The 10962-nt window shown below is 36.9% G+C and overlaps 1 protein-coding gene across 3 annotated transcripts in view; it reads right to left on the reverse strand.

The window, feature by feature from the left end:
* Positions 1–9748, reverse strand: part of LOC121319428 (zinc finger and BTB domain-containing protein 5-like) — a 33053-nt gene extending 23305 nt beyond the window's left edge. For 2 of the 3 annotated variants that reach the window (XR_005950702.1, XM_041256855.1), the window contains exon 1: positions 9510–9748. The gene's annotated coding sequence lies outside the window, so the exon portion shown is untranslated. Of the gene's footprint in view, positions 1–9391; positions 9478–9509 lie in introns of those variants that run through there. The other variant, XM_041256864.1, reaches the window with a different exon arrangement.
* Positions 9749–10962: the final 1214 nt, after the last annotated feature.

Here is a 10962-nt window from a genome sequence, read left to right on the forward strand (position 1 = left end):
CAGATTTTTAGGTAATATTGTTTAATACTGTATGTATCACAGAACTACATTACAGATCTTACCCCTGAATATGTGGGTAATGGGAAACGTGGCATTTTGCAGGGGTTCTACAGTAATGTAGAACGCAGTGGCTTCTGCACTATCGAGTGTGCAGAAAGAAAATACTCCAATCCTGGTCCTGGAGGTCCACAGTCCAGCAGGTTTCAAAACTGCACTCTAATAAGGACATATACAAGACATTTCTGTATTTGGCCTTTACCTGTATTTGACCTTTAGCTGAGGTGAGAGGTCACAGGCAAGGGCATATGGCTTCCTATACAGTGCTGAGAAAGTTTGTGAACCCCTTAGGATTTTGACATATTTTACATATTTCAAACATAAAATGTTATTGGATCTCAATCCAAGTCCTAATAGATAAAGATAACCTGATTAAACAAATGACACAAAACATGACACTTTCAACATTTATTTATCCACAAATAATTCATCACTAAATGTCCATGTGTGAAAAAGTATGTGAACCTTTAGATTCAGTAACAGGTGGCACCCCTTGAGCAGCAATGACTTCAACTAAGCGTTTCCTATAACTGTTGGTCAGTCTCTCACATCAGTTTTGAGGATCTTTGGCCCATTCCTCCTTACAGAACTGCTTCCTTGGTGACATTTGAGGGCTTCCTTGCATGGACAGCTCGCTTCAGGTTCTGCCACAACATTTCGATGGGGTCTAGTTCCGGACTTTGACTAGGCCATTCTAAATGCAGAATTTCTTCTTCTACAGCCATTCTTTTGTAGATCTGCTTGTATGTTTAGGATCACTGCCTTGCTGCATGACCCACTTTCGGTTCAGTTTCAGCTCAGATGGCCTGACATTCTCCTCTAGAATATTCTGATACAATGCAGAATTCATAGCTGTGTCAATGATGGCATGCCAGGTATGTCCAGGTATTGAGGTAGCAAAGCAGCCCCAAACCATCACACTCCCACCACCATGCTTGACTGTTGGGATGAGGTTCTTCTGTTCGAACGCCGTGTTTGGTTTTCGCCAAACATAACGTTTCTCATTGAGGCCAAAAAGTTCTACCTTTTACTCATCTGTCCAGAGAACACTGTTCCAGAAGTTTTGTGGATCATCTATGTGCTCTTTGGCAAACTTCAGGGATGGGCAGCAAGGTTCTTTTTAGAGAGCATTATCCCCTTAATTGAACTGATAAAACCAGGGGTTTTCTCAGCACAAACTGTTTTGTTCCAGTTAATGATACAAAATCTATTTGTCCTGTAGTAAACTATATGTATTTGCTTAAATGTAAAGCACTACTGAAAAATGTACAGTATAAAATTCACCATTTAATTCACCGTTTTTTTTTCTCTCGCTTGTAATGTGCTGTCACAGGCAAATGTGAAACCACGTTTATATCGTGACCCGATTTATATCACAAATTACACAAGTTCATCTGTATATAGGCTGATGGAGTAAAAAAATAAAACAGAGATTGTGTAGCAGTGGAGTGTTCCGTTGCTGGAAAGGGTACATCTAAATCCACCGTTTTGAAAAATTCCGACACTGTTGTATTCAGCGATAATAAATGTACATGTGGCTTTGTGCAATGAAAATCTTGCAAAATATTACTTGAATATGACAGCAAAAAGATGGGAAATTCACCTCTGCAGCGGCACACTGAAAAGGGACGTATGTGTCCTGTAGCTGTTTTAAAAGCCATAGTTGTGATATAACATGACTACTAAACCTTAGCATATTCCCAGGTGTGCTTAATAAACCTGATTTATTATACAAAGTCATTAATTATGTAATAACAGTATTAAATATCCACATACAGTACTATTCTCCGAGTTTAAGGCTGCATTCACACTGGGTCCACTTGAAATGGACTCAGTCTAGTTCAGTTAGTTGGAAACAATGTATCAATGCAGTTTATGCAATTCTACACGGTTCTCCTACTGTCGACATCAAACAAAGTTATTTACGAAAAGACAACATTTTACTATTTTTGTGAGTTTTGTCCTGTTCGGCTTGGATTTTGGTGTCTGACCAAATTTCTGTCAGAGCTTCAGTTTCTTCCACTGTCCAGATTTCCAGTAAAAAACTGGGACTTTTATTTGTTTTCTTTTTTCAATTCACTGCATGTGTCTGACACATTTGGCATTCATAGCAACTCTGAAGCCATGAAAATAACAGTATATAATAACACAATAATAAAACAATTAAACACAGGGTGAATTTACTGCAGATAACTCATTATTGCAACTCTATTGTCGTTTTTTTATACACAAACAAGCTTACTTGATTTGATAAACATCATGAACGACACAAATAACGTCTTACACTACTTGGTTTGATTAAACGAGTAGTACACAACAAAATATGAAAGCTGATTAACTTCAACAAAGAACAACGGCAAATTTTTTTTTGAAAAAAGATACTGCAGCCTACTTCAATAGGAATATTAGCCTGCTATGTTAAACTTAAACAATAAAAATAATAATGATCTGGTTCTCTTGCCTTTTTCAATGAATATAATTTAATTAATAAAGAATGAAAACATAGTAAGGTAATCTACCAGCGGCTTCTGCTGTATACACGTTGCTGATAATAGTGCAGACCGTGGGTCAAACCAATGTTGTTGGGGTGCGTTTTTTGTTTTTTAAACTATTTAAATGCAAAACCATAACAAAACATGTATACAGACTTTTTTTTTTTTTTTTAATAATTATGTCCTGTTACCTTTAATTTCTCTGCACACACTACTACTTTGTATATAATATAGAATCCGCGATTGTAAACATCTAACACTAGTATGTACAATACTCTTTCAAAGGACTTGTGTTTACAACATTGTCCTATTGGGCAGCTTTTTGTTCTAAAGATAAAAGCCAGGATACAATCAGCTTCCCAGTTCTATCCTGAATTCAGGAGACTAAAAGATGTTAATCATTAATCATTAGTCTCATTAAAAATTTAACCAGAACCTATGCTCAATTTATGAGTTGTATTCCAAGACCTAACAATTAATTTATATCTAAATAAAATATTCCAACATACTCCACAGGCAATTGAAGTCAATGAGATCAAGCTTGAAGAAGTCAATAGTTACAGATACTTAGGACAGTTAGTTTTGGCCAAATGTGCGAAAACAACAGAAGAGCAAAAATGGGCTGGAGTGCCTTTGGAAGATTAAGCATGGTTCTGAAAGAGAAACTACCCTTATGCCTCAAGAGGAAAGTCTTCGACCAATGTGTGCTGCAAGTGTTAACTTACGGAACGGAAACCTGGACCGTCAATGCAAAAATGATTCAAATTACAAACCACTCAACGGATTATAAGAGCGAAAAAACTGAAATGGCAGTGGGCCGGACATGTAGCAAGAAGAACAGACCATTGCTGGACCCAGGAGATAGCAGACTTAAGGCTCCCAAGAGATATAATGTGACCAAGAAGACCTCTAAGGTGGTGGCAAGATGAAATTAGTAAACACGCCGGAGCAATATGGATGATGCAGCAGATAGGCTTTTCTGGAATAACCTTGGGGAGGCCTTCAACCAGCAGTGGATTGAAAAAGGCTGAAGGTGATGATATAATTTTAAACAGGAAAACTGCTGTGTGCCTGCAAAATCAAAAAGAAAAAGGCAATGTAGGTACATAAAATGCAAATAATTGATTAAAAAATTATATCACGACATTTCGGACTACATCCTTCTTCAGCTTGATGTATTTTATTTATTTTTTTTTATCAATTAATCATTTTTGTGTACTTGCATTACCCTTTTCTTTGATATTTATACAGAATATTTAAAAACTGCTGCTACAACCTTGATTCATTTATTATTATTATTATTAGTGTTTTAATTAAATTATACCAAATCACATTTTTATTTACAATGAAGGGAACATACACTATCAGCCAAATGCTTATAATGAAAACATGTATTATGTTTTTCCCTTCACTGTAAACAAAAACGTGATTGGATATAATTTTAAGCAACTATAAAGGCTTCCAAAGAAAACATGGTTCAATCATCACAAATAATCGCTGATAAAACTCCTTTTCCTATAATTAGTTAATAGGCTACTTAAGTTGTATCATATCTGTGTTAGATACAGCTGAGGAGCTATAGGCCAATTTGTGGGTTTTGAACCTTAGAGGTCAAAGGTTATGGGTGATGACATTTTTTTAAAGTACAAGTATGACTTCCTATTAGTTTGCAATATAAATGATTGCCATATCTGAGCTCCTTAAGGTCTTTTACCAGAAATGTTCATTTCTGACCCTTGGCAGAGGTCAAAGGTCATGTGTAATGACTTTTTTATAGCACACATATGACTTCCTATATGTGTTCCATATGAACCATGACCATCTGTGATCCCTGAGGCGCAGGAGCCAGGTTTTAGTTTGACCTTTTAGAGGTCAAAGGTCTCAGGTGATGACATTTTTTCATGGAGCACATATGACTTCCTATACGTGTTCCACTATAGCTCTGACCATATCGACACGTCCTAGAAGATAAAAATACAAAACTGAAAGATCACAATTGGATAAGTCTCCACTTATACTAGTGCCATACACCACCTACTTCTTCATAATTGTCTCGACCGTGCTCCAAGGGATATTCAAGGCCTTTGATATTTTTTATACCCATCCCCTGATCTGTGCCTTTCAACAACTTTGTCTTGGAGTTCTTTTGAAAGTGACTTGGTGCTCATGGTTGAGTCTTTGCTTTGAAATGCACTACCCAGCAGAGGGAACCTACAGGAACTGCTGAATTTGTCCTGAAATCATGTGAATCACTACAATTTAACACAGGTGGAGGCCACTTAGCTTGGTGTGTGATTTTGAAGATTGGTTAAACCTGAGCTAAATTTGGGATTGCTATTACAAGGGAGGTGGACACTTATCCAACCAAGCTGTTTCGGAATCTGCTTGCTTATGATTGGACAGCAATCGTAAAACTTGGCAGATATTTGACTCTCCCATTGGTTAAACTTACTGTCAGTACCTGTTACTGAAACAGACACAGTTTATGTCCTATCCAGCTAACTTATGATTGGGCTACCGCAGAGACAATGCAGCTGTTCAATTGGTTGATCATAATGCAGAAGCCCTTCAGGAAAAAAAAAAGTCAAGTACGTAAAGTACAGCATAATCGAGCAGCACTGTCAACAGACTGCTGTGGCACTTTTGTTGGAAAACATGTTTAAAGCTTTCTTTATTTTCACACGCTACAACCCGCCAGAAATGTGTTCACGACCCATAATTTAAGAACAGCTTCTGCGAGCATGATGGCCTGGCTTCGCATGAATTTGCCTGCGGGCACCACTTTGAGGACCACTGGACTAGGGCAACACGACTGTACTACTACTTCTACTAGCGTTTCTGACTCCATTTAACTGAAAGCTTAAATGCTTGGATGAATCAAATGTTAAAAACAGTAACAAGGAGGAATTCAAGACACCATTAATTGTAATGCTGGATGCATGCTGCAGTACACTTGTGCAGTTACACATAAATCACATTCTGTTTTAAGCACCATCACTGGTTAACTGAATCAAACGTCAAAACTAAACACAAAAAAGAATTGCTGTTCATCTGTGTTATCTACAGGATTACATTACATTTACCGTGTGGTTTGGTTGGCTTTTCTTTCTTTAACGTATGGGTATTTCCCTTAAGACACCAGCATTTAAAGAACAAATGTGACTGCTGCAAATAAAACAGTATTCCAGGATTGTAATTTTTTGTCTGTTGGAGAAAACGTTTGTCGTACATAAAAATACTGCACTACTGCAATTGCCTTCCTTGATCACAGGACTTAGAGTTGGGAGGAGAGTAGCATGTACTGTAAGTTGTAAGAAGAGGGTGTCAACTTTCTTTGATGGACATGGGTTAGAACACATTAAAAGAAAACACAGCTACAGTCAAACCTGGGATATAAAGTACACACTGATATAAAGAACCAGTATCATGGAACCGAATAAAATTGTATTGAATCCTGTTTAAATTCTCCTTTTAATACGTACTCTGATAGTGCATACTTCCTGTTAATACGCACGCACCGCGATGGCATGCAGGGGTCTGTGCTGAACATATTGCTACTCGTAGGCCTACTTCTTGCTGTTTGAACTTGGCTTTGCTTTCAATTACTCTAAATTTATCCAGTATTATCATGGCCAGCGCAAAACGATCGTCACTTTGACTTAATGACAAACTGTACATTATTGGAGAAATCATAAAAGGGACATAAACAGTCAGAATTAAGTTTTCAAAGAGCCCAAGTTTAAAAAGCAGCAGTCCAAAAAAAAAAAAATAGATCACCCAGTTAAAACACGATTTACCTGAACCCTAGCCCATTAGTGTTACAGCGTTCAGATTGCCATAATAAAACTGAGTTAATTTATCCTAGCTGTTGCTGAAAAAACACTTTGCTGGATGACTGTATCCCAGGAACCACTGTAATGTATTCCCCCCCCCCCCCCCCCCCCCCCCCCCATAAACCCCCACCTCCCGTTAGCATATCTTAGCATATCTGACTGTACCAAATCGACTGTGACAAGAATAAATCCTCCTGTATTTTAATTGGGGCTTGTCTTTTCTTTATGCTCTCTCGTGTAACCAGGGGGATTATGGCAACGTACTACCGCAAAGCACTAAGGGATATCAGAGGATACTGTGTAACCAGACTCGAACACGGGTCACTTCCAGCTTACAGTTAAACCAGTTTATCTAACCCAGTTCAAGACTACCTCCTGAGTAGGTTGCAAGATCGGTTATTGAACTCAGTTATGAACCGTGTTTAGTGTGGACGCAAATCGATTTAAGCACTTTTAAATCAGGTTTTGAACCCTTAACTCAGTTCTAAAACGCTAATGTGGCCAGAGCCTAAAGACTTCTTAAAATAGGGTATAGGCAATGACTACTGTACCTGAACTAAGTTTGTATGGTAATGTTTATTGACTTGTATATTATTTTTATTGTCATTATCAGTTTTATTATTTCTAATTTATTATTACTGTACTGTATTATTATTAATGTGTATTTTACTACAGTACAGTAGTATTCAGTACATTAATTACATGTTCTTTGTAATTTTTTATAATTAATTTACCTGACCATCTTCATCCAAGGCAACATAGAATTACTGTATTAAATACAGAATGTTACATACTGTACAGTAATGTACAGTACTAGTTACATTGTTTTATATTGTTCTGTAATAAACCTTTATACTACACATATTGCATATGTAAATTAATCAACTAGTACTGTACTAGGCTTTGATTTTTGATCTGATTTGGAGGGTATGTGCATGTATCTGATTATTACATACCTCGGTTATAACATACTGTTTTTACGGTCCCAAGGCAGTACACTGTATCACAGTTTCACTGCATATTCTTAATTCAGCAGTTCTAGTAAGGACTACATGAAATGTAGCACTGCATTTACTGTCAAAACTGTTAACAGATCTAAAAAGAAACAAAGCCAAAAACATATTTGTTTCCTGTCAATAACATGACCAGGTTAATTTTCCTTTCATGAAACAGTTTCATACTCCACACTGTCCAGAGTAAAAAGCTTTCATAAATTGTGGGTGATGAGTTTTGCTTGTACATTCTGCAGGTTGCTGCAGGAGTTTGTATTTGGCTTACAAATTGACAATCTTGACAAGTCACCTTTGGAGAATGTCAGCCAAGGTTATACTACAAAAGACACTGACAAGCCTGTTTGCTAAATTTTTTGTTTAATCTTTGAAGTAAAAAAAATAAAAATAAAAAAATCCCCCAAAACTTTGGATCTATATGATGGTAACTACTGTACTGCATCTGCACAATGAGTGAATTGTGAGCTACTCTACGGCTTTTGCGTAGTCAGACTTGAGGTTCAACAGGGTGAGGCTACTGAATGCACCGGCGGAGAATGGGCACGGATTCGGTTTCTTGCGCATGTCACAGAAATGTAGACCACCTTTAAATTTAAGATAAAGTCTCGTTTGGATAAGCAGTTACAAACCTGATGTCTTGAACCTCAGCATTTCATACAAACAGCAGTCTACTTGAAAAATCTGTCTGCAAAGGAAGATTGCTAGTGTTTCTAGAGTTGGCTAGATTCAAAACAAAGTATCAAACATAAGACAATAACTAAATACAAATGTACTACTTTAAATGTTTCTAAGATATGAGGGTTCCACACTGGCGGCAACATCTGTGTAAAGGAACTGACTCGAAACAGTTATTTCTTCTTACAAGATACCCATGTTCAAACTTTACAGAAGCATACACTACAGTTGTGTACCAAGTATGAAGAAAATATAATGAAACATTTTGAAATTGAACTGAATGATATATATAATATATATAGATATATATTATATATATATATATATATATATATATATACATACACACACACACACACACTGTCAACAGTTCGTAGGTCAAAGTGAAGGGCGCAGTTAGATTTCATAACATTAAAAAGCTACAATTGTTTATGAGTTAGCGACCGTATTGCATCAACACGACACCATTTTTCCAATGGGTGACTATCATGTATTACTGAGGCAGTGAAAAAATTATTTGAATTCGGTGTAGTATCGTATAGTATGTCGTTTTTAAGACATTAAAAACTACCATCATGTATGGGGTTAAATAACTAAGATCATAAATACCAACATTCAGATTAAAACAGAAGATTTGGGGCGAGACAGATATGACCAGGAGTAGAAAATCTATTAATATTGGCATAAAAAAGTGAAATTGCACTCAGAGGATGGTAACGATAGTACTACATTTTACTTAATGTGCCCCAGATTGGAGAACCATTTTGTAAATTAATGGTTAATTTTTTTTTTGTTTGTTTTCTGTCAGATCTCCAAAGAATGGCTGCCTCCACTTACACCCTTGTACATGTGTTAGCAGAACAGCTCTACAATAATATACAGCACTGTCCCGAAATGGAACTGGACGTCCAAAGAAGCGTTTGATAGAACAAGGCGGGGTAAACCATGACAAAAATTAAATAAAAACGTCAGAAAAATCAAAATGGCAATAAATAAATAAATAAATAAAAAGGTCAATGTCAAAGAAATTATCGGGAAAATAAAAACACCAATCCCCTCTGGATTTTGCAAAGAAAATCCATCGAAAACAATCCGAAAGATTACTGCATCTCCCCTACCTAGTCCTGTTTTGATCTGTCACACAACACTAGCCAAAACAAAGAAGCACCGTGCCTTGCTGCTGAAATCGCATTCCAACAGACCACGTGAAACACATCAGTTTAAGCCCACATTTTGTACACCTGCATAATATAACGGCGGTTTGCAAACTGACTGTCAATTTTTACTAAAATCCCCTTTTTCGTTTCTTTATTTGCAGCCTTACCCCAGTCTGCCTGAAGTATGTGGTTGTAAAATCCAGCGCCTGCGCATATTAAAAGGACTACGGGGCCTCAGAGAGATACCGCACCAAATAACAAAAAATAAAAGAGTCGTATTCTCACCTGTATTAGAACGATGCTTTAACTCTCACATGTAACTAGCGCTCCCCGCGTCGCTTTTGAGTCAGTCTTCACGCTATAAAAAGCCTCCCATCCCCTCCCCCGGGAGACAAATACCACTCTCAACCTTTCCCGAAAAACCAAACTCCTCCTCTTCCTGCAAATCAGTCACACCGGGAAAAGTAAAGTGATGCCCCAGCCGAGACGTATGTGATAGACAGACCCAGTGGCGCAACACAAAATGCCGGTGTACTGGCAAATCATCCCCAGTCCCCCGTGCCCCCGTCATGTGACATGGCAGTGTTCTGTTGCTATGACCGTCATTGGTTTTGCTCCGCTGGTCTTGACATTTGGAGTTCGTTGACTCTGTCGTACACAACGAAACGAAACTGCATCAAATAATTTATGTTTTCACAGTAGAAATTAGTAATACTGAGGGGTTTTTGTCCCTTAGAAAAGTACATTTATCAATTGATATGGATCGCTTGAGAGAAGTATATCGCTACCTCATCACAGACACACACACACACACACACACACACACACACACACACAGACATATATATATATATATATATATATATATATATATATATATATATATATATATATATATATAGCTCAAAGAGCCAGCTGCCCAACGTTTCGATATGTTGTACATATCTTTCTGAAGAGAGCATGTATTGAGACCTGTTGATTTGGAGAAAAATTGTAGATTATTTAGCACTTAAATTAGATTATTTCTAATCTTTAATTTTTAATTGGTATGGTAGTCTTAGTTTCTGAGCTACTGAATTATTGCCTGATTTGAATGTTTATGCATGCATATGAAAGAAAAAGTTTTTAAAAATTCTACACAAAACAATTAGAAGATGTATATAATTTTTTTTTTTTAAACAGCTGAATGGCTTTTGCCCAAAACACCCTTAAAATAAAAGATTTTTTAATCATTTAAACTTTGTGTACATTTTTAAAAATGCCTTCAATTTTGTACACTGCAGATATATATATATATATATACAGCTGTGGAAAAAATTAATAGCACACTGCAAATTTTTCTTAAATCAGCATCTCTACATGTATGGCAGCCATTCCATTCCAGTTGTTGAATTCCAACACAGGCACACCTCATTCTACTGAATGAGGTACTGATTAGGGGATCATCTGAACCAAATCGTATTTAACGAGGAAAAGTATAAAAACCACTCCTGTGGTCATCACTATCCTCTTGCAATAGGACCAGCTGGATGGCAAAACAGTGTTAGTAGTATCTCAAAAGTAATTGGAATCAAAAAATAACTATTGACCATGCCCAAAGAGTTGAAAAGGAAAGTTTTGAGTGAGAAAATGAAGGGTTCAATTCTGGCTTTACTGGCAGAGGGATACAGTGAGCATCAGGTTGCTTCCATCCTTAAAATTTCAAAGACGGAGGTTCATAAGAACATAAGAAAGTTTA

Source organism: Polyodon spathula, chromosome 1 (genome assembly GCF_017654505.1).
Source record: "Polyodon spathula isolate WHYD16114869_AA chromosome 1, ASM1765450v1, whole genome shotgun sequence".
In the NCBI taxonomy this organism is placed as follows: Eukaryota; Metazoa; Chordata; class Actinopteri; order Acipenseriformes; family Polyodontidae; genus Polyodon; species Polyodon spathula.